The sequence below is a fragment of the Pseudochaenichthys georgianus genome, chromosome 17, assembly GCF_902827115.2.
Source record: "Pseudochaenichthys georgianus chromosome 17, fPseGeo1.2, whole genome shotgun sequence".
Taxonomy (NCBI): Eukaryota; Metazoa; Chordata; class Actinopteri; order Perciformes; family Channichthyidae; genus Pseudochaenichthys; species Pseudochaenichthys georgianus.
In genome coordinates, this window is record NC_047519.1 from 17,243,639 (window position 1) to 17,269,703 (window position 26,065).

Here is a 26,065-nt window from a genome sequence, read left to right on the forward strand (position 1 = left end):
CCTAATGTACTTAAAGTCAACTAGTTTTGGCTCACGCCGTCCAACCATAGTTAAAGTCATATGCAAACAGACAGTTTCCCTGACAATGGGGGCCTAGAATTTAGAAAAATGTTGATGTTTACTTTGTATGACAATTACACAAGTGTCATGAAGACAATAAGAGAACGCTTAGACTGCAGTCCCGGTCGCTACCGATTTTCCCTTCTTCTTCTTGTATCTCCCTCCCTATCCTCTTTTCTCCAAACCTCCTCCCTTTATCTCTCGCTTTGCCGTGGCCCCCGGGCCCCCGGGCCCTTCATTACTTTGCCGTTGTGCTGTGGCCACTCATTTCAACCTGGTGCCACTCTGGATTAGCGTTATCTCCATCTCTGTCACTTGCTTATCAGTTTTCTAGACTCTTGAAATAAAGCTCCGCCAGACGTGTGATGTACTTCAGATTACCAGAGGCAGCAGGAGGGTATGGAAATCCTCCACAGATTAGGCTAGATGCCCTTCCTCAGTCTGAGAGAGATGTGCAGACTGTTGGAGAGCACCTTAGAGATGCACTGATACACTTTAAATCCCAGGTCCAAGAAGGGGAGGGGAGATGTCTCCTTCTGCCTTTTTGATTATTCTGTCCGGCAGGTATGTCAAAAGTAGTATGTCGACTATATGGTTTGAAAGGGATTTCTATTATATTTATTCCAACAAAATATCAAGCCACAACTGTCCCTTTTCTGAATGTTATGATGACAATGTGACAGATACAACGGCAACTACAGTACATAGACAATACTAATTGTTTCGCTGTTTCTTTTTTTAATCTTGTTGAGGTTTATAAAATACTAAATCTCAAATGTTAGAAGCTATCAAATGTTGAATTTATTGACACATTTTGACCAAAGAAAACATTCTTGTTTCACTTTTTCTTATATTGATTCCATATGAGTATGTCCAAAGGGGACATTGCACAATTTGCACAATAGTCAACGTTTAATATAAGACCATGACTTTAATACTGGAAATAGCTTTGTAACAAAAGCTTTTAAAACTTGTTAAAGACTGTGTCAACTGTCATATGATCTTGGGCATTAGTATCCACTGCTAATTTGGACAACACCACAGTTAAATAAAAAAAGTACAACCAAAAACAAAATGTGGGACAACATGTTGATGGAATTTATTTTTCTCTTTTATTCTCTCTGGCTTGCCATGTTTTCTTTATAAAGGAATTACGAATTTATAACATTCTTACATAAATGCCCCCAATTGTTAAATCAGAGCAGCCTATTTTCCATGTAAGTGTCACACATTTGTTTAAGTTTTTTTTTAATAAGAACCCTGAGGAAAATGTCCCAGTATCTGCCTCAAAGTGAATACAACTTTATTTGAACATAGTACTGTATAGTACATGTTACTCCTCATGTACTATTAATGCTACTTTAAAATGCAGAGGGCCTTCGGGTACAGATCAGTGTTGGTGCATTACTATAATATTCATTTGATTCATTGTTCAAGGAAATCGTGAATATGTGCATTTTGCAACACATTTTAGCCGTAAATATATATATATGTGTTAAATTGTACTCTTAATGGGTATTGATTATCTATGTGAGCTAATATGTTACCTAAAGAGTCAGTTAAAATGAGCAATTAGTGTATTTTCTTGATGTAATGTCCGTTGTTTTAATCAGAATCGGGCTGATGTATTACATTGATGTCATGATGCAGGGGAAATTGCAGGTATAAAATAGATAACCTAGCTAATATCTGCTTCAATACAGTATTTTATGCAGATTTGTCCTTTAGCTTACTGTTTTACTCACCCCCATGCTAATTTATTTATAAGGCGTATTGCTGGTTATTAATACCAAGAGCTTATTGACAGTGACAGTGACACGCCCACGCTGCTCTTTCTGCTTCACTGTATTTAACAGGAGACTGGCTGAGGACAACTGAGCCATAGTTACAGCAATCACTTTGAGTCCTTGTAGCAAACGCTCAGGGAGCCTGTTTACTGTAGTCCCATGTCAGGAATTATCACGTTACAGAATGAAAGGACAGTGTTTAGCCTATTTATATGGAGCAGTTGCCAAATGCTTTTTAAGTATGCATTTCTGGCCTGTAACACTATTATTCAGACATCTATAAAACCAAATGATTAATGGATAATGGAAATAATTATTATTTTCAGCCTCTGGGCTCTATTTATCATCCTGACCTTGAGATATCCACATTTTGCTGCTGGAGTGGCTTTATTTTAAATATATGGTGTGGTTTGTGTATGGATTTTAGCCGTCCTTTGGACCTGAGGACCAAAACAACATTAATGAAATGCGTAAAAGTGAACCACAATGTGCTAGGTTATTGTTTCTTCACAATCAAGAGTTGTTGATCCTACGTACCTACACAAAAAGTATGCTTGACCTTTGGACTTAAGTGAGGTAAATAAGCTCTTATTTAAATAACTTCAGCATGTCCAAACGTAATAAATCTGAATAAAACCTATTCTATACACATCAGTTGCATCAGTAAAAGAGTCTGAACATACTTACAGTTTCTGTTTGAATACTGTATAAACGCCTTTAGTTTAGTCCGCCTTGTGAAGGCAGAAGGATACATTTGTTAAAAAAATCAAGTAAGTAGTTCCTGGGACAATATGTGTCAATATGGACAACAGTAGCACAAAACAGGAGCACAATGGTATCATGACAGACGGTTTGCTGTAGCTGTTTGGAACATTTGCTCTTCATCAAAATGTGACATGTCATGTCACAAGTGTCTACAGGTGTTGTTTCTCTCTTGTCCATCATGCACATTTATTGCTAGATGAGTTGCCTCTCCTAAAAGCCTTTGTTGCGATTTATGTAACCCGTTTTATGTTGTCGATGATAACAAGTGAAGGCAGAGAACACAAATAATCTTGTGAGAAAGAGACAGAAAAGATGAGAAAGACAGAGTGTGTGAGAGAGAGAGAAGTGACAGAAGGGTTCAGCGTCTAAATTTAGTGCCCACCGTAAAAAAAACACCACTCATGCAATCGGTGTGTGGCGCACATCTTTCTCAGGACATCCTGCAATATGAGAGAAGCGTTTTACGTGGAAATGGACTCATCCTCTTGCCACCTGATTTATAGTTTTTCATCCTCAGGAGGATATTTGTGTTTCTTTTTTTTCATTTTTCTTTTTCTCTCGTGGCTGGCTATGACTCATCATCTCCCTGTCCTGCTTCACCTACAGGCTCGCATCTGCAGGGCTAGGATTAAGCAGAATGGAAGCGCGATTAAATGGCTTTGGCAACTGTATCTTAATAGAATTCAAAAGTGTCTTCCCTCTCACATCCCGGCTCCAGTCTTGGTTTGTTTTATTTTTTCTTCCATTTATCTCAAGTGAGGGGCCTCTTTAAGTCGACAACTGGCTTACTGAGCTCATCGGCAGGGAAGAGCAAATTAGTCAATTAAATGAAGCCATGGAGGGAAAGGGGCTCAGTTTGTGCTCATCCTTAAGCCTCTATTCTGTTGCTCTAAAGAAGCCGCTGAGGGAAATCAAATGGGCAGATTGTCGTGATAAGTTAAGAAGACAAATGCAGGGGGAAGACAAGTCTGAACAAACTCTCTTTAATGCCACAACATTAAAGGAAGGGACCATTTCTTATACCAAACAAAGAAGGACAAAAGTGGCTTTGGTACTTTTGTCAAATCAAATCAAATGTTATTTATATAGCACATTTATAAACGATTTTAATTCGAGCCAAAGTGCTGTACATATAATAAAAATAGCCTACAGTAGAGACACTTTACAGAAAATACAACAGCACAGTTCAGAATATCAGTATGAGAAAAACGACACCCTCTGTCCTTAGACCCTCACATCGTACAAGGAAAAACTTCCAGAGAAAACCCACAGTTTGAGGGGAAAAAATGGGAGAAACCTCAGGGAGAGCAACAGAGGAGGGATCCCTCTCCCAGGACGGACAGACGTGCAATAGATGCCGTGTGTAAATCGAAAAGATAATACATTTTACAGCATATAGACCGAATGTTTGGAAATGCATGTGTCTGTAATAAGAAGATGAATCCACGAGGATCCTGTGGAATCTACAATCCTGTGGAAGCCATCAGGGAAGCAGCATGACGAGACCCAAGGCAGGACCGCAGAGACAGGTTCAGCCACGACCCGAAGTCCACGACTTAATCCAGAACTTAGGATAGAGGATCCAAGACACAGGACTACAGCAAGAGGATCAGCCTCGACTCCGGATCCCGGCGTAGATATAGATACAAAACAAGAAAAAATATTTGGCTGGGTTAATCGGAACAAGAGAATACACAGACACAGACAGAGAGGGAAAAGGTAATTCGATAAAAGTTATTCTTGATAACCCTCTAGAAAGATCTCATGAACTTCCCCACTCAATCTATCAAGACCCGAGCAGTTCTATTAGATATAGGATAAGAAACAGAGAGAGGGAGCACAACAACCTATCTCTTCGTCAGATGCACTCCCCCGCTTATCTAAGCGTCTCTGTACCCCGTTACCCTCTACAAGGCCATAGACCAGCAGAGGGAAAATGGGGGGTGGGTAAGGGTAAGGGTTTTTAAGAATAAACCGCAAGGGTCTAAAGGGAAAAAAGATTAATTATAAGGTACTATATTTTAAGTAATCCTATCTACTATTCCTATATTCGAATAATGTATAAACTTTTTTTTAAATACTTTATGAAATCCTATGTTATGTTATAAATATTAAAATAAAGAACTAAATGAATAAATAAATGAATAAATAAATAATTAAACAAAAGCCAGAAAGAAAAAGTGAGTTTTAAGTGTTGATTTAAAAAAAGGTATCTTAGCTGTATATCAGAGGATTTACACAAAACACACAACAAACAAAGGTAATACAATGCATTGTGTAACGGTGTAACCAATTGTTATCCCTTACAAATAGCAGTGAATCTCTTAAAGAAATGTATGATATTTCACCTATAAACTTCTAAAAGGTATTTCAAAAATACAATATAAATGTGTTTCCCATTTAATAAAGTCTCTAAAGCTCTCGAAATGTACCTTTTTGAAGCAGTATCTACCCATATCTTTGGATTGGGAACAACTAGACCAAAGTACAACACTTCCTTAAAAGTATTTTAAAAAACCAACATATGGACATATGTAAACCTTGACCAACTTCTTGATTGGGAAATGACATTATTTTCATTCTTGCCGAGATATGAGATAGATACCGTTGTCGTATCCCTACTTTGAAGATAAAGCTACCATTGTGCAGGCATTTAGCTTAGGTAGCCATTAAAACTGCATTTACATGATTTTGTACACCGGAGAACACACATTTCATCATGTCATTGTTGAAGACCAAACTCTCCACAACCCTTCGCCTTTGAGCATCATCTTTGGATGCTGATGAAAAATGCAATGCTTTAATACTGAAATTGTATTCAAACCATAATTTTGCATCACCAAAGATCTTAATATGGATTGTTTACAAATAGGCATGATTTTTCACAACGATCACAATCAGCAGAAAATGAATATTTGAATACCAACTTTTCACAAGCAGTGAATAGGAAGAAGAAGAAGAGGATTCATAATAATAGAGGAGATAATTACAGCCCTCTGTGTTGTCTGCGGGCAGGATAAAGCAGCATTGTTGCGGTAAAGATCCTTAAAGCTGCATGTCTGCACGCTTAAAGGTCAGGCCATTGTGTGAAATTAGCAAAGACAGAAAGGTCATTGGGATTGTTCCTGGCTAATAGATAAGCTCCGAGGCCTTAATCGGTTCATGTATTCCATTTTTATCGAGGGAGGATAATGCCCATAAGCTGACCCTTTTCTCACTTATGGACCTCCATACACACACAGAGGAACACTTACTTACGATACACCACAAAAGAACCATAGCGTGTAAACCGGCCGATGACGTTCTATGTCTGAGGTTGAGTAGGTTAATGAATAAGAGATGAAATATAAATTATTTTACAATGCTTTGCGCCTTTGCTTTTACCACTGTCGTCTGTGTATCTCTGATTGCCGTTTCAAGGCTTTAAGCACGGAAAGATAAAGGAGGTGCGTTGAGGAAGCTGTGCCGAGTCCTGAAGAAGCCAGGGTGCATGTTAGGCTAATAAATCATGTCTTTTGTAACCTCACAAAGAAACACAAAGCAAATGCAAATACATTTTGAATTCAAGACTGAAAATGAAAAGGGGACTGGCTGATTACTAACGAATTGTAGGGCTTTTCATCAATTGCCAAGAGAAAATATTTTTGTCGACTTGTCTGTTCCTTTGACAAAATGTACAAAACTTTGTATTGGATTATTTTCAGTTTATTTTGGATATACTATTCCCTTGCATGTGGTGATTAGCTATGGGGAGGTTATGTTTCTGGTCTGTCAGCAGGGTAATGGAAAAACTACTGGCACCATTTTTATAAAAATTGATGGAAGTTTGTAGCACGGGCAAAGAAAGAAACCATTATACTGTGGAACGGATCAGAATCACAGGGTGACACACAAATTATGTTCTGCTTTTGTTGTGAAACAGAACATCTTGTAGCATACATGTTGTTTCCACATTACAACTTAGAGCTCAGGCCTACACATTGCATGTGGACAACAGTTTTTTCCCAGTCAGGATATGTAACCATTTAAGGATCTGGTGAATAACCATTGGTCTTTCATGGGATCTTTCAAAAGACAGATAAGCACACAACTTGCTAGCACCTATCGCAATGGTTCAGTATTGATATCAAATTAAATCAAATCAAGTTTTATAAACGATTTTTGGTCGAGCCAAAGTGCTGTACATATAATAAAAGATATCCAGGTTGGCTGACTCCTGACTCCAATTAGCTCTTGAAGAAGTCTTTAGCCTAGGGTTCCACCCTGCACTGTGAATGTTTACATGGTGTGTTCAATAAAAACATGAAAACATATAATTATTTGTGTGGTATTAGTTTAAGCAGACTGTGTTTGTCTATTGTTGTGACTTAGATGAAGATCAGAACACATTTTATGACCAATTTATGCAGAAATCCAGGTAATTCCAAAGGGTTCACATACTTTTTCTTGCAACTGGAGATGGCTATAATGTCAGCAACCAAGGCAACTGCTAATGTAGGAAGACAACATGGATGAAAACAGTGTGGGATTTAAAATGTCCAGAAATTCACCTTATTGCAAAAAAGGATGAAAATCTATTGAGCATTTTGTAACTCAACCACACACATAATGCATTTTGGTGAGACACAGTGAATTCAAGCAGTAGAGCAGTTAAAGCGTTTGTATGTTTACAACATTAAAAGTGAACACAATTTGCTACTATGAAGCATGATTTAAGTGACATATTATTCAGTGGTCATTTATCATTAAATACAGTAATCTCCTCTGTGTAGGGGCCAGACGATAAAACATTGTTTTACCTTTGTGCTTTTCATGGGGCCAGTGAGAACATTTAAGTTGTATTCTTTAATGTAGGAAAGAGAGGATGAATATTTTAAGAGGTGAAAGAAAAATCCATTGACACTGCATATGCACAGGTCTCTCTCTATAGGATCCCTCTACATCACCACCTCTGTGTTATCCAGCTTTTCTAAGCCTCATAGAGACGGGCAACTTTTAAAATGACATTGTTTGGAAATTGGACCCATAGCAAAATTCAGAGGGTGGCTTTCAATAGATTGTTTGGGGGAAACAAACAATTCTTTAAACAGGAAATACCTGTCATGATATCAGAGGTATGGCTTTTTCACTATGGTGCAGCAAACAAAGTTATTTTGCCGTAGAACGTTGCTGCAAGTTCCCTTGACATAAAGTTGATGTACCTGAGCTAAGAATGACATTACAAATTATCGTTTGTGTGTCATCTACATCTACAGTAGTAAGCCAGGGTAATACATATAAATGCTTCTACTGAGAAGTGATTATAAAAGAACTGCCAGCTCAAATCAGATTATGAATTTAAATGCCATACGCGTAATATTCTGAACACATAAATGTCAGGTACATTCACACTATTCATGTAAACAAACCTTTTAACCATAATCTTTAAAAAATAGATTTTTCTTCTTATGTAGAGTTAGTCAACGGATCAAATTACATGTGGTATTTAACAGCTCAGGTGTGATTTAAGTATTCAAATGAGCTTCTTCCACAAGTTCAGAAGAGACGTCGAAGACGTCAGCTAGACACAAATCCTATAGCTGCTGCACCGATAGGTATTAATGCCACAACTCCGTGGAACCAATTACACCAACCCTCCTGGTTTTGACTGTGTTATGGGATCATTTCTGACTCACAGCTGTAAACTTTACATTTATATGAAACCCATTTGCAGGAATATTACTAAACACGTTCTTTGGGTGGAGTCTCAACAGGCAAACGTAATATTTTTTGTTTAGTTAAGATTCTAAGAGACGTTGTTGTAATGTCATCCAACCCCTTTCACACCAAGGCTTTTCCCGTTCGAGCTCCGTGCTAGAGCTTTTCCGGTTCAGAACCGGTTCTTCGGTTCAGCTCCCGCTCTGTTCACACTGCTCAGAGCCCGACTGGTGCTGCGTCATGACGTCACCGTTTACGTCGCTGATTTTCTCCCCAACGGCGCTAACTACAACAACAATGGGGGACTGCGTCGGATCGATGATCGTGTTGCTTTTAATCATACGAAGCCAGATTAAATTAAATAACGACTTCTCCAACCTTATACTTTTCTCCAGAGTGCCGTGGTTCATTGTTTATTAATGTGTTACATCTGCATTTACCGACTGCTGCAGTGCTGGCTGCTCTTCCACAGGAGTTTATTCTCCCGTTAACTCACAGCAGCGGCCGCTGTAAAGTATTCACTGTCTGACTGTCACACAAGCAGCTGATACATATCCCCAATTCCCCTTAAGTGAATGTGTGTCAGTCTTAATTGACGCTGTTTGGCATCACAACGCTGTTATGAAAGTTTCTCTGGTATAAAATGGGTGATGTTAGCATAGCAACCAAAGCTAAACTGACTATAACTTGACTACTTGTTGCTATCCTATTGTAGCATAAGCCGTTTTCTACAGGCACATTTTACCGGCGTATTTTTCATTATGATTCTACTTGTGATAGTCGGACATGACAACCTGTGCAGCCCATGTATTGATTCCATCCGATAGCAGCTATAATACAAAACAAAACGTCTGCCTCCTCTCCACAATGATCAATGACAGTGAACAGATGGTCAAAGTAAGGTACAAATAAACAGAATCACACGAAGCCTGGTTAGTGTTGCCTGACTTTATAAAGTGTGTTTTTTTTTACAAGTGTGTGGTTGCGTTCTAGTCACTTTGCTCAGCGCTACTGCTTGTTACAATTTGTACTTGCCGTACTCGCCTTTAACTGTTAGCTCAGGTTAATCTCGCCCCCCTCCGATGTAAGTGTGACGTATGCGGTGCTTGCTTTCTAGACGGACAACTTTTTGGTGCTCGAAACAAACCGGATTCTGGAGCTCCGCTGCGGTGTGAACAGGAAAAAACGGTGCTTTTCAAGCTCCAGCTCCGAACCGGCCCTGGAACCGCGTTGGTGTGAAAGGGTTTGTGTGAAGATCCCTGTCTTTGCTGATGGCCAATATATATTTCATTTCATTATATTGTATTATATTATATTTAGCTGGCATTATCTAAAGCAACTTACATACACTTCAAGCTAATTTGACACGTATGTGAACTGCATCGATTAAGGTAATTCAGTAGTTTAAATTAATGAGCATACAGGTTAAAACTGGGAGCCAATATGTGACAAGTATAATTCATAATCTTTAACTCTAACATCACATCTGTTAATTTGAGGGTTTGGCTCATTATGCCTCCAGTGCCCCAGCTTCAATGTTTTAATAGGCAATAGAGAGCAGCTGAGCAGCTCCTCAGGGTGCCTTCACCCTCTGCTTTCCACGGAAGACTCACAGCAGGGTGGCTCCAGAAACTTGCTGGAAAATAAGTGAATAAGCAGTTTGACTGTTCAGAATTACATGATGCCTGGGTTGAAATGGAGACACACATGTGCCCACACAACTTCGTTTTAAGTTCAGTACACGCAATAATGCCAAAAACATTTCAAAGATTGTGAGAAGAATAAAGATGAGTGTAGTTACAGCTAGTCTAGCTTTCTTCTTCCTCCGTATGAAAAGTTAGATAGTGAATCAAAAGTAAGCATTAATAGATCATTCCAGTGTAATTAAGTTTTAAGAGTAGCCCTCGACATTTTTGATACCTAATAATTGTCGGTATTCTGTTCATACGGATAATGGGGTTAATGTCAAGTTCTTTACATTGGGTCTGTTAAGGATTGTTTGTAAAACCTGAGTGTATAAGAGCAAAATTGGCCGTGATGATAAAGCTGCGCTGATAATGATGATGGAGGTGCGGTGTATTTGAAGACCACAGTTTGGACTGATTGGAACTGTGTATCCTGGCCAGGCTGGGTTGGGGTCTGTCTCTTTCTTGTCAGCATTGGTCCCAGTCCAAGTCATTCAAGCAAAAGCATGCATGTTTACACATTTCCATGTTTTTAGGTTTGGGCAAACATGATAAGATCCAAGAAGAGTTGCATCCAAGGTCTATTTGCCAATGACTTCTAGAGAGTTTTTGGTAGAAGTTTGGTAAACAGTCCATTTACAATGTGATAGGGGCGGAACCCATTGGCCCAAAGAGTTATCTTGGAACCATCCATATATAGTTTGAGGATGATTTAGTTTTTTATTAGCTTGTAAAGTGGCTACTTGTGATACAATCTTGTCATTGTCATAATCGTGACAATAATGGTCATCATTGTCATAATCCTATCTCTCCAAATATAGCTTTATTGAACATTTGGTTCACTTTCTCCGCTCATTTAGCTTTGTTTTGGGCTGCAGCAGGCAGCTCTTTTTAGAGAACAATTCTGCCAAGCGAAAGCTTAAGATGCAGCTATTTCACTCAGGAGTTGTTGAGTGAATATCTGACTTACAAGTGTTCGCTTTTTTTATTCCAACGGCAAAGTGGCCAGAATAATCTGCTAGATATCAGTGGATTAATTTTGTAAGTATAAAGTCTTCATTAATGAAAAGGAATGCTGGCTTGCAGTTTGAAAAGTGCCTTAATGATCACTGTTCTTTAGTTGTAGCTCAGTAGGGACCCGTGCTGATAAAGGCATGCTTAAGAAAGGAGAAACATACTCATACAGACTCCTTTGGTAAATAATGGCGAACACGTGTAAACACACACCTAGCTACCCTTCATCAGTCACCCCCTCCTGCTTTCTCTGCATGTGCACTGTCAGAGCTCTGGAAGCTGCTCTTCAGCTCTTTTAGCTTCCTTAATTAAACTGACCACCGCTCCACCAATTTCGAATCATTAAGGAGCTGTACATCTAGCAAGTAGCTCCGACTAACAGCAATTTACCCACACAATGATGCAATCGGCTTATATTGGCCTTGCAGCCTAATAAACCCCCTTGAATAAATCAAAGGGTATGGAAGCAGGAGGGGGGGAGAGATGTTTAAGCATTCATGGTTGTGCATGTTGGAACGTGCATGATATTGACTTCTTTGTTTGTTTCTAAGGATGCTTTTTAGTAAAAAATATTCATTTAAGTTACTAGTGTGCACTGCAAACTAAATATAAATTACTTGATTTTAGAGATACAGACTACAAACAAGTACATGTATGTGCCATTAGATTAATAACGCTGCACGACTTCTTTAAAAATTAAAACATATCTTTTGAAAAATCTCTTTAAATATGTTTCTAAAACACTCACTCTAAGCACTGTATTAGCCAACATATACTCAAACTAGCTTGTCAATTTTTATTTCACTATTTTCTTTTTTAACTTGAGTGAAAAAATTTTAAGAGCTAATAAACACAATTATTTCTTAATTACAAGAATCATCTTTATTTAGTCTGTCTTAAACATAGATAACAGTTTTAAACTAAATAAAACCACACACTTGGGAGGCAACTCATTCTGAACAGATGGACGGAGAAGGAGTGTGAACAGAAAGTGTCAAACATGGAGGAACTTATTGTTCTGCTCATTGTTTTTCCTGCTATTGTTTTGTTCGGAATCTCTCAGTTTTGGCCTGGAGCAAACTGTTCCATGTGTATTGTACAAGATGGCCTGTTTATCGAAGGCCGGACAGAATGGATGACAATGTGTTTCTGGAGGCGGGACAGAAACCCATGAATAAACTCACTGTGCTGCTAGTAAAGCTGCTTTACTGTGCAAACAATCTCATTATGTTCTGTGCCCCTGTTTTCGCTGTTGTGTTCCCTCGGAAAAGAAATGTCCTAAATTGTGGCATATTTGACTCTCAAACCCGAGAAGAATTAGAATATATATAATAAAAATATATAAATACAAATACACCTGTGAATATTTGAGTACGCTTCCAGTCAAAACCAAAACCATGTACATTTTACTCGGAAACCAGCATACAGGAAGCTTGTAAGATATTGGAATGTCCTCAAGTCCCTGATATGACATTGCAAGCTGTGATTATAGTGAGTTCTTGAAAATGTCTCCATTTGCCAGAAAAGAAAATACCTGAAATACCTTCTTTCTTTTCAGAGGATGCATAGTGATGCTTTTGAATTTCACCTGGTAATCATACCACAGGATAACAAGGTGGCTATGTTTTCCTCATGTAACATTTTGACTGTTGAGCCTCATCAAGTTTCATGAAGGAAAACCATTCATCATCATGCTTTTCGTGCCCTTCCTGGGCCAAAACCAAAAATGCGTGGCCGAATGTCATTGCAGTCATCTATCACATTTCTCGTCATGCATTGCGGTTGCTGCCATCTATCATATTGCCCATGGTGCACTTTGAGTTTCCAGATATTCCAACATGTCATATTCTATGTACATCCTGCCTGTATAATATGTGTATACGTGCGGTGTTTTAAATTCAGATTATATTTCTTTCAAAGTGACCAGAAACCGAGTTCCCCACTTGGTTGGAGCAGAATCGTAGTCCCGATCTGGTTATATAGAAAGTGTGTGTGTGCGTGTGTGTGTGTCTGTGTGTGCGTGTGTGTGTGTGGGTGTATGTGTGTATATATATATATATATATATATATATCTGCCTTTAAAATGAGACACAGAGAGACGAAAGATAACACCTTGAGGCTAAATGTAAAAAGCACCTTTCAGAAGTGCATTTATGATAATGAGACAGCTTTATAATGCACCTACAAACACACACACACACATCTGAAATCTGCCGCTGTGTGTATTCTGCATATCACTGCATTATTTGTGGAAAAGAAACACTGCCTGGAACCTTGTGAGCAAAGATGAGAGAAGAGATAGTTTGATATCTTCCCTAACACATTCTGCAGTTGCTTGGTGGTACTATAAGGCTCAAACACACTTTGATTTTATCTTTTATTAAAACAATACTTGTCTTGCTATGTTGAAGCCAATTTATTGTTCTTGGCAAAAAAAGGCCAAAACTGAGATATAGCATAAGAAATATGTGGTTATCGGACTCCTTTAAGATGTATTGTGGCACACACTGGTCACCTCAGACAGTATATAATAAGACAACTGCTAATAAACGTTCTTCTTGCATTAAGCCAGCTAAGGTAACTCAAAGTATGAAGGTGAAACTTTTCATCTAAAGCTGGATCTATCTGGGGCCATTTAAGTCTCTTAAGAGATATACTGTAGTAGCATCATTACAATTAAATAACCATCTAGCCGTAGAGGTAGTGAAACATCACTTTATGATCACTTGATATATTTGATGCTATAGAAAAAAGCATGAACTGAAGACAGAACTACCTTTTCAGTGACATTATAGGATCCATCTCTCCTAGAAATATATTACATATTGGCACATGTATATACATTTTATGACTAGGATAAGCATAGGTAGGTTTTTTTATATGTGAAGTGAAAGACCCAACTGAACCTTGTGAAAAATGTACTCGCATGGTAACGGATTAATTATGTTTTTCAGACATATAAGTTGTGAAAAAATGCACTTCATAAAATCACACTTTTGAATATGATATACAAATAATAAAACCCCACAAAAACACATTTGACACATTCACAAGAGACATTTGGCAAAAATAAATGTGTATATGTTTTTTACACTAATAATGTCAATTACAGTCCTTTTTGTATTAGTGGCCGTATTTACGTTAACACAACACTGTCTCACAGATATGTGGTTTAAATTAAACTAATTTGTTTTACCATTATTTCTGGGAAAGGAAACATAATAGCTGCCATAAATGTGTTCACAGGTTTTCAATTAAATGAGGTGCAACATGTTTGAGCCACAAGCAAGTAGAGAGAATGTTAAAGGTCCCATGTCATGGTCATTTCTACTGATCATAATTCCATGTTGAGGTATACTAAAATAGATTTAAATTGTGCAATTTTCCAAACTCACATTGGTTTCTCATACAGCATCTCTGTATAGTATGTGTATTCACCAGGTATTCCCTCTCTGTCCTAAACGGCTTGTTGGAGCTCCTGCCCCCTCCCTCCCTGTGAGCCCAGTGTGCTCTGATTGGTCGGGACGTTGTGAGGCTCGCTGCTCAGTGAGCTGGCTTACTGGTGTGGTTTCCACGTGTAGGGGTCCGTATTTGTTTAATTTGTTGGGAGGCCGACTGGCTCTTAATTTGGTGCGCTAGGAGACGACCCCCCTTCTCCCCATGTTCATACTGAAATCCACGCAATCTTAAAAGCAATTTCTTAGTCTCTTGCGTTGAAAGTAGATTGTAGTCCATCTGAAGATTTTGCCTTTCTTTATCTAGTTCAGGGGATGGCAATGTTGAGAGTTTGCAATCTAGTTTTGCTATACTGCCCAAACGTTCTAACAGTTTTTGTTTTTCAATTTGTTTTGCCTTGCAGAGAAAGAGGTAATCTCTCCACAAGCCTTACTTGTTTTTAACCAGAAACCTCACATGTCTTTGGGTTAGGGTTAGCCTTACTTGTTTTTAACCAGTACATTCACATTTATTTGGGTTAAGGTTAGGGGTTAGGGTTAGCCTTACTTGTTTTGAACCAGTACATTCACATTTATTTGGGTTAAGGTTAGGGGTTAGGGTTAGCCTTACTTGTTTTGAACCAGTACATTCACAGTTATTTGGGTTAAGGTTAGGGGTTAGTGTTAGCCTTACTTGTTTTTAACCAGTACACTCACATTTCTTTGACGTAAACAATGGCAAAAAGTTCCACCTTAAGAGATAAGCCTCGTCATTTGATTATAACAAATAATCATCACACTGTTTCCTCTTTGTAGCTTGTAGAAGACTAAAGCACTTGGCACAGTGCACAGCAAGCACTTTAGGGATGATATATAAACCAAAGCCACAGGCCTGCTGTTTTTTTCTCCGGCATGATCAATAAGTGTAATATTACCCAGCTTCAACCTCAAAGCTTTCCCCTGCACTTTCCTTCACAACTGTATACTCTCATGGCGAAGCATGATTGTAAAAAAAGCACAAACACAACCAATGGATTAAATTGCCATCCTGAGAGCCAGTGTCTTGAGGATATGTTAGTCTCATGTTTCTTATTATGTATTCTCCCTGATAGGGTAATTCTCTATTGAATTGGTTTTGCTTACAGGCAAAAAGCAAACTCTGTCTTTATTTCAGGTTTGATTTGTTTGACTTATGAATTGCTTTCGAAATATAACAAGTTAGATGCAAGAATGGTTGCTATCATATAATACAGGAAGGGTGGTCTCGTTTATACATAGCCTTATCACAACAATACATCATACCTTCAAAATGCAAAGACAAGTCAGCATGTTTCTTCTACTGTACGTGGTGATGAGTTTTACACGCATGAAATGAATGCCAAATATGTGCCATTCCCATACAAGTTCCAAAGGTTACAAAAAACATATTTTTACACTAGAAAGAAGTTGTCGAGCCTGACACCTCATGACTCTAGACAAGCAAGCTCAGTGTCGCTCAGTGTCGTGGTACCTGAAGCAAAAAAACGTCCAAATACCTGAGAATTGACTTGTCACAGAAGACTTCTGGGGAGGATAGACTGAAGTTTCAGCTGATGCTGTATCATGAAGGATGAATGGATAACAAGTGACCTATCAAACCTACACTTTTGAGCAGCAGTCTGAGTACATGTGACAGGCTGAACAAACACTCTAGGGATATCTCTTTTGTGTGTTTATTTCACCATGACATCTAATTCGCCCGCTACATGTTACTGCTGGATCTCGTCTGCTGCAAAATTGGCACGTAAAGCATAAGACAGCGGCTGCCGGTATTACAAACATAAATCTCTCCCTGTCGATTCCTATATTTAATAATACTTTTAACTGCCATGACAGCCACGTTGGTATTGTTTTTCACCTTTCTCAAGATTTGCAACCTTCATATTATAAATATGGAACAGGTGATTTCATATTCAGGATAAATACATCTGCCAATATATCATATCATATATCAACAGGATTGGATTAGAACATAAACAACATTTAATCTCCTATCTCCCAAAACTGGCACGGTTTTTTAACAAGATTTTGACGGCAGTGACATGCTCAACTTAACACTAAACACCATGACAAATTAACAGAGATTCGACAAACCGTTATGTAAAATGTAATATACACTGTGAGTGAAGACAGTTGTCTGGCACTTTTTCTTCACATATTCCGTATTTATCCCCCAACAACCAACATAGACATTTAGCAGTGCATCTTAAATCAGTATTCATATAAACTTACTAGACTTATTCAAGATGTTTAGTGCAAATTTAGAATGTCCACAATCATTCTACTATGTATTATTGAACCCTGTCCCTGCAGCCTCTGCTGGGGCCTCGCTAAACTAAACTAAGCTAAGCTAAGCTAAACTAAAATAAGCTAAACTAAGCTAAACTAAGTTAGCAGGTAGAAAAGTAGAGGTCTGGTACATTGTCTTGGATAATTGAAGATTTAAGTGCTTTCCAATAAAAAGAAGAATAATGAAACAGCTGTAAACATTAGCATGTATCATATTATTCTTCATGGCCGCCAGATGTAGGCAAGCATTCATTTGGCTGAAATGGAATCAGCGTCATTGGCTGTGTAGTAGGCCTGGCCAGAGTATCTATGTTTGAATGTTTTTTTTAATGTGTTGAGGCTGGATAGCTGTGTTACTGGAGAGCTACTCTCCCTGGAGTATTTTTCTCTGAAATTGCTATTTCTGTCAAAGGTACTGCCAACAACCTGAAATAGAAGCAAAACAAAAATGTATATGTCATGGAAGTGTAATGTAAAAATGTCTCAAGTCAAATGTGCTATATACAATGTCTCATCAGGTTGTCCACGTCCATAGCTTTCTGACATCGGAGAGAAGGAGTCACACCGTATCATTCTTAAATGATCCCTGCTCTCATCCGGTCTGAATTACAAGTCATGAGCTATTTCTAGAGGAAGCTTTGTCAGCAGTTCTGCACTGAAAACCGGATGAGCCACGTACTGCTGATGCTCATCTCAGCTTGAAATGTCCAATTTAATAATTCTACTGCTCTGCTAAGGGCCACCTAAAATATTTAGCATCGTTCCTCCAAACATATTTTCCTATCAGATTAGGAAGCATGGAAATGTAAATGCAGCGTTCACCAATAGACCATTCGCAAATGAGCAGCTGGTCCCTCACAGATGTATTATGGGAGCCGTTTACAGTCTTCCAAGATGGACCATAGGCTAGAATTGCATTTTTGGATGCATAACTTATGTGCAGGCAAGTCAGCGTATGAATTAAACATAATATGTGTATTTGGTTTCTGGCATTTCAATGTATATCGGCCCTAATGGCTGAAATTGTGATGATATTTAAGAATAAGTTAAGGATTTGTATGCTTCTGACAGCACAAATGGAATATTGACAGTTATTTGATTTTCCCTACTTGATGGAGAAAATTACTGATTAAAAAAAAAGCCAGGTTCCCTTTATACCATTTAGCATGCATCGTTTCTCTACATTTTCAACTGCAATCACCAGGCTTAGTCAGGCCACCTGTGACTAGTTAGGTTCAGCATGGAGCTATCAATTACTGGATTTACTTCTAAAGTGAATCAATACGTTTAAATAAAAAAGGCTTTATGTGCTTGTTATATTGTAAAACAGTAAATACAAGGAGAGTAGGCATCACTCATCAACAACTTCATGGGACAGGCTTATTAACAGATAAAGATGCTGCACATCCTTCAATGATCCAAAAAACAGATGGTCAAAATGCACAGCTCTTTGCCGTTCCACCAGGGCGGTGGTGGCGAAGTCGATAGGGACTTGGCTTGGCAACTGGAAGGTCACCAGTTCAAGTCCCGGCAAGACCAAGTGCCACCGAGGTGTCCCTGAGCAAGGCACCGTTCCCCACACTGCTCCCCGGGCGCCGTTCAAAATGCAGCACACTGCTCCTAACACTAGGATGGGTCAAATGCAGAGAAACAGTTTCCCCACGAGGGATTAATAAAAGTCCATCTTATCTTATCTTATCTTATCTTATCCTATCCTATGGTTCCTTTTGCTTTGCGAGTTACAAAATAAGACACTCCCAGAGCCAGTTCACCATCAATCAGAGCCATGCACCTGCAGCCAGATGGCCCAGATTTACTGTTTTATTTGTGGGATTTTTTTCTTCTAACTCCAAAGTCTGTTTACTAATTATTCTTATTAATGGCATATTATATCCTAATCTTTCATTAAGGTTAATGTCTCATGACTTGCAGTATAGGTTTAACATCTTGATTTCTATGCGATCACTCTTTCTATTTTATCCAATATTTACATTTATAATGGCGTGTGTTTCTATTTATTCAACAACACTGTAAGAATTAGACTTGTTGTGATAATGGCAATTGTTCCCAGTGATTAGATTAATGGATTTTGTCATATTTTTGTCACAACAGAAGTTAACAATTCAATTATTCTGAACCCTTTTGTCCCAGACAGTCACAATGCAGCTTATTTAGAGACCCTGGGCAAAATAAATAAATAAAATGGCTAAAATAAATCAATGAATCCAATTGGCATCTGTTTGGAGGCAATGTTGGCCTATATTTATTCTTTGTGCTAGAAAATGAAGAAAAGATTGCATTCTTTGTACAAAAGCTAAAGGAAATATTTATTTTAGTGGTGTCATTGTGTCAGATTATAAGAATGTCTACTGGGTACTGACTGCAGAAAGAAACACATGATTTCCGTTTAGTTTATATTGAAATCATAGTTACAGTAGACTCAGTTGTGAAACAAGTATAGACGTTTAGTGTGTTGATAATTGATTTTCTTCACAAAGTTCAGTAAAAAAACACATCAATATTGATTGTTTGGTTTGCTTTAGTTGTGAATACAAACATACGTTATTAGATATTAAACATATCTACTTTTTGTAGCATTCTCCAACAATCCTTGATAACAAAATAGAATGTAAGTGACTTTATTGAGCATTATCTGATCTGAAATAATTTATGCTTGGAATTATTTTATCAAAGCTGCTATTCAATATCCATTTCACATGAGTGACAGCCCTGTAGAAGCAGTATCATTTACACTACAACACTGGCTATTATACGTTCTTTGTGTAGCTCATCCTAGCTGTCAAAAAAATGACTGTTAGACACAGACTACCATGATGGAGGAGACAGTCTATGGCTTTTAGCTGTACTAAAATGGATAACCCTTTTAAACCCTCACAGGTGTCTGCAGAGCCTTTAGGCTGCACTTCAAGTCAGCTCACTGCAGCTGATCTGAAACTACAATTTTAACCTCTAATACTTCCTTTTGGCAAAACTACACACACATGGTAAGAACGTTAAGACATAGTCATTACATTAAGCTATATAAAAAACCTGAGTCGTACACTCAAGTTCAGCCCATTTGAACATGTAGGCGGCATATTAAATGTCCTCACCAGAGATTTTCCCCTTCCTTTTTACAATTTGTTTACCGTCATGGCGATAGCAAGGCAGGCAGATGAGGCCAGGAGGCTGAATAGGAGCCTGAAAATGATGTTGCTCCTCCATTGCTGTGAAGCTCAAAGCAGATTCCGAAAAAGGCCTGTGGATATAGATTCAGAAGCGAGAGGGAAGCGAGTTATGTGAGAAAGAGGGAATGAGAGAAAAGGCCGGAGCCAGAGAGAATACAGAGATGAAGAGGAAAAGAGGAAGAGTACAAAGAGAGTAAGTGAGAGCGAGGCCACTGACAGACTCAGAAAAGATGGAATGCAGCCGCTCCCTCCATTATCTTCTGATACATTTTTTATAAACCTCTGGAATTTAGGAAATTAATTTCAAACTTTTACCCTGTGGGGCCACGCTAAACGGTGTCTCAGCAGCAAAGGGAGGAGCGAGGCAATTCCTCTTTTCCTAACATCCATGTCTAACTGTGGAGAAAAGCAATCACTGTCTCTCTACTGTGGAGCAGAGCTGCAGAGTAACAGCTTTCATTAAAGGAAAGTTCAGTAATCCCTGCAGCCATTAATGCTCAGTTAGCTACCTATTCTCAAGTAAAGGTTTCTAACTCATTCAAGGGGGCAAGTCATTCCGTTAGTTTTGTATAGTGTCAGCTAAATGAAATGCAATATATACAGATGAATAGTGAATTTATATAAGTGTTATGGTGCTGTGGCAGAAATAAAGCTTTTTTTTTAATAGTCAAGCTTTATTGAAAAACCTTTTGATAATAAAACACTGTTATAGAATTGATTTGATAATCTTGGAGATATGAATATATTAAAAGAGAATATATTTTTCAAGTCCAAAGCTGAGCACTTATTGCCACAGTTGTCTGCATAGCACTGAAATAGGCTGTGCATTTTAAAGAACTAAAGGATATATCACACTTATGTCAAGGTTCATATTTGTATTTAGTGCCTCTACTGTTACATGTTTACATACTTTAAAGTTCAAAAAGCTCTTTATTTTTCTCATACTGCCTGTGCTGCTCCACCTCTTTTCACCTGAAACCACCTGAAACCAGAGCTCAGTCTCCTTTCTTATGTTAGCTGGCTGGGTCTGTTGTGATTCGTCATCCACCTAGAGATGTCCCTCTTAGCAAATCACATACAATGTGTTAGAGCACTAGCCAATAGAAGCTGGAGTGTTAGGTAGTGATGTCACTATGTTACAGAAGAAAACAAAGGAGTCCAATGGAGGAGTTTCAGGCGGGGGGGGGGGAGAGAAACTCCCACACAAGGGAACTTTGGGATTTTAGCCTCTGCAGACCATTTGGTATGGACATTTTAATGAAGCAACAACCTTCATTTCTGGAAAAGTCTAGAAGTTTTCCTAAATGTCCTTTTTAAGATCCTGTATTGAAGTAACAATCTAATAGCAACATAATAATAAATGAGAATTAGGTACATCTACAAACTCTAGTGGGCTATAGCTACATCCTTGCGCTATTGCTTTTCAGAGACAGCTAATTAAGATTTATATTGCTGTTTGCTCTCTCTTTACCCCGCTGCCTTTATCTCAGCCATGTATTTTATCTCCCACACACTGTGACCTCTCTCTGTCTGTGACCAACTCTCATTGAGCATCAAGAACAGAGAGGTGTTTGTTTCTCGTTAGCTGTTGGCTTCATCCTCCCGGGGGACTCAGCTGTTTTGGAGTTGGCATGGCAGCGCTGCCAGAGGCACTGTGCCTCCAGGATCACAGACCTGTCCCTACACCGAGGGATGTGACGGTGGCCAAAAAAGCAAAAAAACGTTTTCACCTAAAAGTTCCCCTGGCATTCATTTAAATAATCATCTCTTCTTATGCCCATCTGACATTTTATTCTGTTTGTATTATGTTGTGTAAACCCCACACAAGAGGGCTAACCTGTCCTCTTAGCCTGTGTCCTCTCTGTATTTCCTCTTTTCTCCTCTCTTACCCCAGGGGCCAGTTGTTGGCATGACAGTGCTTTTCTGCAAGGTTCAGCACCCAACCCACCTGCTCATAATTATTTAACACCACAGTTTGACAAAGCTGGAAATAGTCATAGCCCCAGAAACATCTAAAATGCATTTGTGCGTATACAAGTCCAGAGAACATTATAAATGGACTTTGTTTTATGTAACATCAATAAACAGGAACTACCTTCCTCTGCTTTTCTTTTCTTCTTCTTTTTATAACGAGGTAAAAGTCCCATGGAGATTGCATTCATTCTCAAGAGAGAATGCCGTATTTAAACTCAACACTGTCAAGACAATAACAACAATGTAAATGAACCAAGTTATTTTGTGTAAAATGTAGAAGACAAACAGTGCAGAGAGATACTGAAGAGACAGAACAACACATTAGTTAAAAGAGTTTCGGCTCACAACAGTACTCCATATATGAATAAATGACCTTGTTTTTTTAGATTAAATGCAACTGCTGCTAATTTCAAATAAAACGTACATTTAAAAAGGATTTGAAGAGCTTGCAACCTTCATGCAAAACACACCACACCATCTTTGGAAGGGCCCGTTCACTCTTCATACCTCCACTACTTCTGGAGCCCTTGCTAGGATCACCACCATCTTTAATCTGAGCCTTAGATTTGATCTCAAATAAAGACATATAGAGTTTTGCGACGCCAAAATTGGACCACAAATGTGGGGCCCATTCACTTCCCTTTGCTCAGACAACGGCACGCTAAACTTAACCTTCTCTTGGATCTCCACAACACATTGGTAAAGTCTCAGAATATTTTCATAGACATAAACACACAATGGCCTCACTTCTTCTGCCAGGTCTTCGATTGAACCAATCGTTAAATGAAATTGATATTATATGAAGGCATATTATATATATTGCTATCACAGTCACAATCTGTCCACGTGCACAAAATCATACTTACATCAGAATTACAACTCAAAATATTGCATTCATTGCTCTTAAAATCTATAAGAAGTGGTCAGCTCAAGGGACTCTATGAATAATTATTTGCAGTTCATTTAGAAACAGCCCTATTGAAGTGAACTAATGTTGGCCTTTTATGTCATTAAGTGCGTCATGAATAACAACACAAATGAATAGCCTTGCAAAATTAACTTATTTGTTCTGAAAAAGGAGATATTGAATGCTGCTCTTCAAGTGCCATCCTTTTCTGTTCACATCACTATTTACTTTGACCTCAACTCTCATGAGGTCAAGCACAATGTGTGCTGAACAAGTTTTATTTCCCCGGAGTGTGTGATTCTAAAAACTGCAGTCAAAGGCAACTTCTCCTGTCAATCTTTCTACACTTAGTGGTGAAAGTCTTGGTTATCTTGAAGTACCAAGTAACCCCTTACATACGTTTAAAGCGTTCAAACTTCCAGTACCGTTGTCACAAATGCTTCTTCTCCTTTTTGGTGCGAAGTGCCAGCTCTATTGATCTGTCTACCTATACATATATTTGACTGGTCTCTTGGCTTTTGCCCAAAGAGCTGCATTTGAAGTGGGATGCTGTTAGAATATAGTGTTTGAATCAAGTGTCAAAGTGTGTTATTAGCAAAGGGTAGGATGGACCAGGTTAGAGTTCACGAAAGATGTGCACTTAAGAAAAAGAAAAGAAAACTGAGAGACACATGGGAAATGTTGAAAGTACCGCAGTCCCCCAGTCCTAAAGTCCACCAGAAACAATTACACAATAAAGGTTTAGAAGCATTTGAAGGCATTTTGAGCGGGGACGTCAAGATGCTATTTTGGTCTTTTGCTTCTGAAAAAGGATCTCTTTGTACTTGTCCTAACTCCTTGAACACAATTTAAAGGCAAACACACAAATACAGCTTATTCATTCACTAAAGATTCTTACCAGGAAAGAAGGTTGTCAAAGTCAAACAAAGATGGACGATTCACACAGGCGTTTTTCCTTCCTTATTTCTTGGAGTCTGTTTGTTCAGTGAAAAAAAAGTTGTGTACTTTGTGGTTACCACGGTGTCATGGGAAAAACAAAGATGAAATGGAGCTTTGATGTCACTTTTGAGGCATTCTTTTTGCATCCCACCCACCAAGTTATTTGCTCAATATGAAATAACAGTCATGGCTTTTTGGTAAGAAACACTAATACCCACATATAACTTCCCCAATTGGCATCTACATGTAATTTAAGGGAACTCATCACATTTACCTCTAGATTCTCTCCTACACATGAACACAGAGGAAACCACTGTTAAATCACTTTGTCATGATAATCCACCAACTTTAGAAAAACCTTTTTTGTATCTTATCTAAATGTAATCATTAATATAATAGGCAGTCTCACTTATGAGACCATAAGTGAGACTGCCTATTATATTAATGATTCAATTTTACAAATGCACATCGACTCATGACCAGGTATTCATCCATTTGAAACTCACAAACAAAGTCTGAGCAGTAAAACGGGATTATTCAATCTGAGCACTTACAAAATATAATAGAACAGGTTTCAACGTCAGAAAATGATTCATTGTTTTTGCATCAGGCCATTTGATTCTGCTGGTTTTTTAGAACCCCGAAACATAGCTCTTAGCAAATCAGCAGGTACTAGTTATCTGTTTTCCATGCACAAGATCTGAGATGTTTGACAAATTGACGTGTGTGTAGTGTACAGCTACCAGATCAACAACTAAGCTGAAGCGTTTATTTTCTTCAGCCATTAAAGTGTGACTGACTTAATTTTACTTAGTCATGCCCCCACATTGCATCCATTTTATCTGAGACCATCTCTAAGCTCAATGTGGTCCAATCTATTTTCTCATCTCATCTCTGCGATGTTATTAGAGTGGAATGAAAGCACATGTACATAGCCGCTTTACAACCGTAATACTTGGAGAAAATGGCTCGTCAAATGGCTTTAGCAATTGTATAGATCCCGGAGAGAAGTCCCAATGTTTACATAGTGGGAAATAGCCAGCTACGACAAAAAACCCTCCAGGCTGCTTAAATCTGAGGCCTGGGAAAGGTTAAGGTGATCAATTTCTCTTCATGTCTCCAGAAAAACAGCCTTTCACAGATTTCTGAAAAGGCCCCATGAGCAGCCATGTACTCGTTTTATTCCTCAAAGGTGCCGAGAGGAAAAAGGCTTTTTCTAAACTTTCTGCTGCACTTTGAGACCAAAGAGCAAATGGTGTGCACTCTCCACACATACAAACACAGCAAAGGCCCCAGCAGACTTGACAGCAATACAATCGAGCAACTTTTACAGACTACAGGAATAAAGGACCTCCCTAAAGAAAGATTTCCAGCCTTGTGTCTTCACTGTAGTCATGCGCGGTAGCCTGTGTGTAATTAATTTAGAGCACCATACAGAAGTATTGTTATATATCGATCAACAAAGTGCAAACCCAGAAGAAAAGCCAATACCCATGTTATTGATTCTAAAATAGTGCTAAGACTCTGTAAACTTGGTACATGCTTCAAGCATAAGAGGCAATCAGAGTAGACCATGACTATATTAGTAACTCTCAATGTTCCTTATTGCAAATGGTTGATATAAACCAGTATTGTTCATTTAATTAGCAGTAGCACGGACCACCAATGATGTGCCCAAATACTTTTATTTATGGAACCAATAACTGTGGGGACTTTTGCTGGTGGAAAGTAGAAGCTTATTTTGCTGTCGATATTGATCATTTCTGAGTCACTTTCTCTGTATCCAACTTTTAGTTCAAGTTTAAGATCTTTCCAATACCTTCTGCCTTTTCATCTTTTCGCTGATCTCTGAATGAATCACGTATGAGGTGTATTAGAATTCATTCAATACTTCACTGTAGATCTATGACAAGCTTAGACTAAAGGAAAATGAACTTTATAAAACCGTGGATTTCACTCCAATTGCAGATCTCCATTTAGCTGGTCGTGTAATCAGAACAGGATGTATGAGTTCTTCTTTCTGCAAACTTCAATGTCATAGCTAGTATCAGGGTTCATACACTTTTTCACCAATGATTTTCAATGACTTTTCCATGACTTCTCAATGACCTTTACCTCATTTTCCATGACCAAAAGAAAATTACGACTGAAAATGGTTTATTTGAACATGGAACAGGAAAATAAGGTTTGCATATGAAACATGTTGTGCCTATCTAAAACAAGTCAAATAGTAGGCTTACTAGCTTCTACACGCTAAAGCAACTGTAGTCAGGGATGCAAACTTATC

At 38.4% G+C, this 26,065-nt stretch overlaps 1 protein-coding gene and 1 long non-coding RNA gene across 3 annotated transcripts in view; one reads left to right on the forward strand and one right to left on the reverse strand.

The window, feature by feature from the left end:
• brinp2 (bone morphogenetic protein/retinoic acid inducible neural-specific 2) overlaps positions 1-26,065 on the forward strand; it is a 229,143-nt gene that overhangs the window by 40,768 nt on the left and 162,310 nt on the right. The window contains exon 1 of one of the 2 annotated variants that reach the window (XM_071206358.1): positions 9,472-9,552. The exons of the other annotated variant lie outside the window; for it this stretch is intronic. The gene's annotated coding sequence lies outside the window, so the exon portion shown is untranslated. Of the gene's footprint in view, positions 1-9,471; positions 9,553-26,065 lie in introns of those variants that run through there. 2 annotated transcript variants of the gene reach the window in all.
• LOC139435538 (uncharacterized) lies at positions 18,160-23,817 on the reverse strand. The gene is made up of 3 exons (XR_011644783.1): positions 23,738-23,817; positions 19,920-20,029; positions 18,160-18,396 (listed from the first exon to the last, which is right to left on the reverse strand). It is a non-coding gene; the product is annotated as an uncharacterized lncRNA (long non-coding RNA).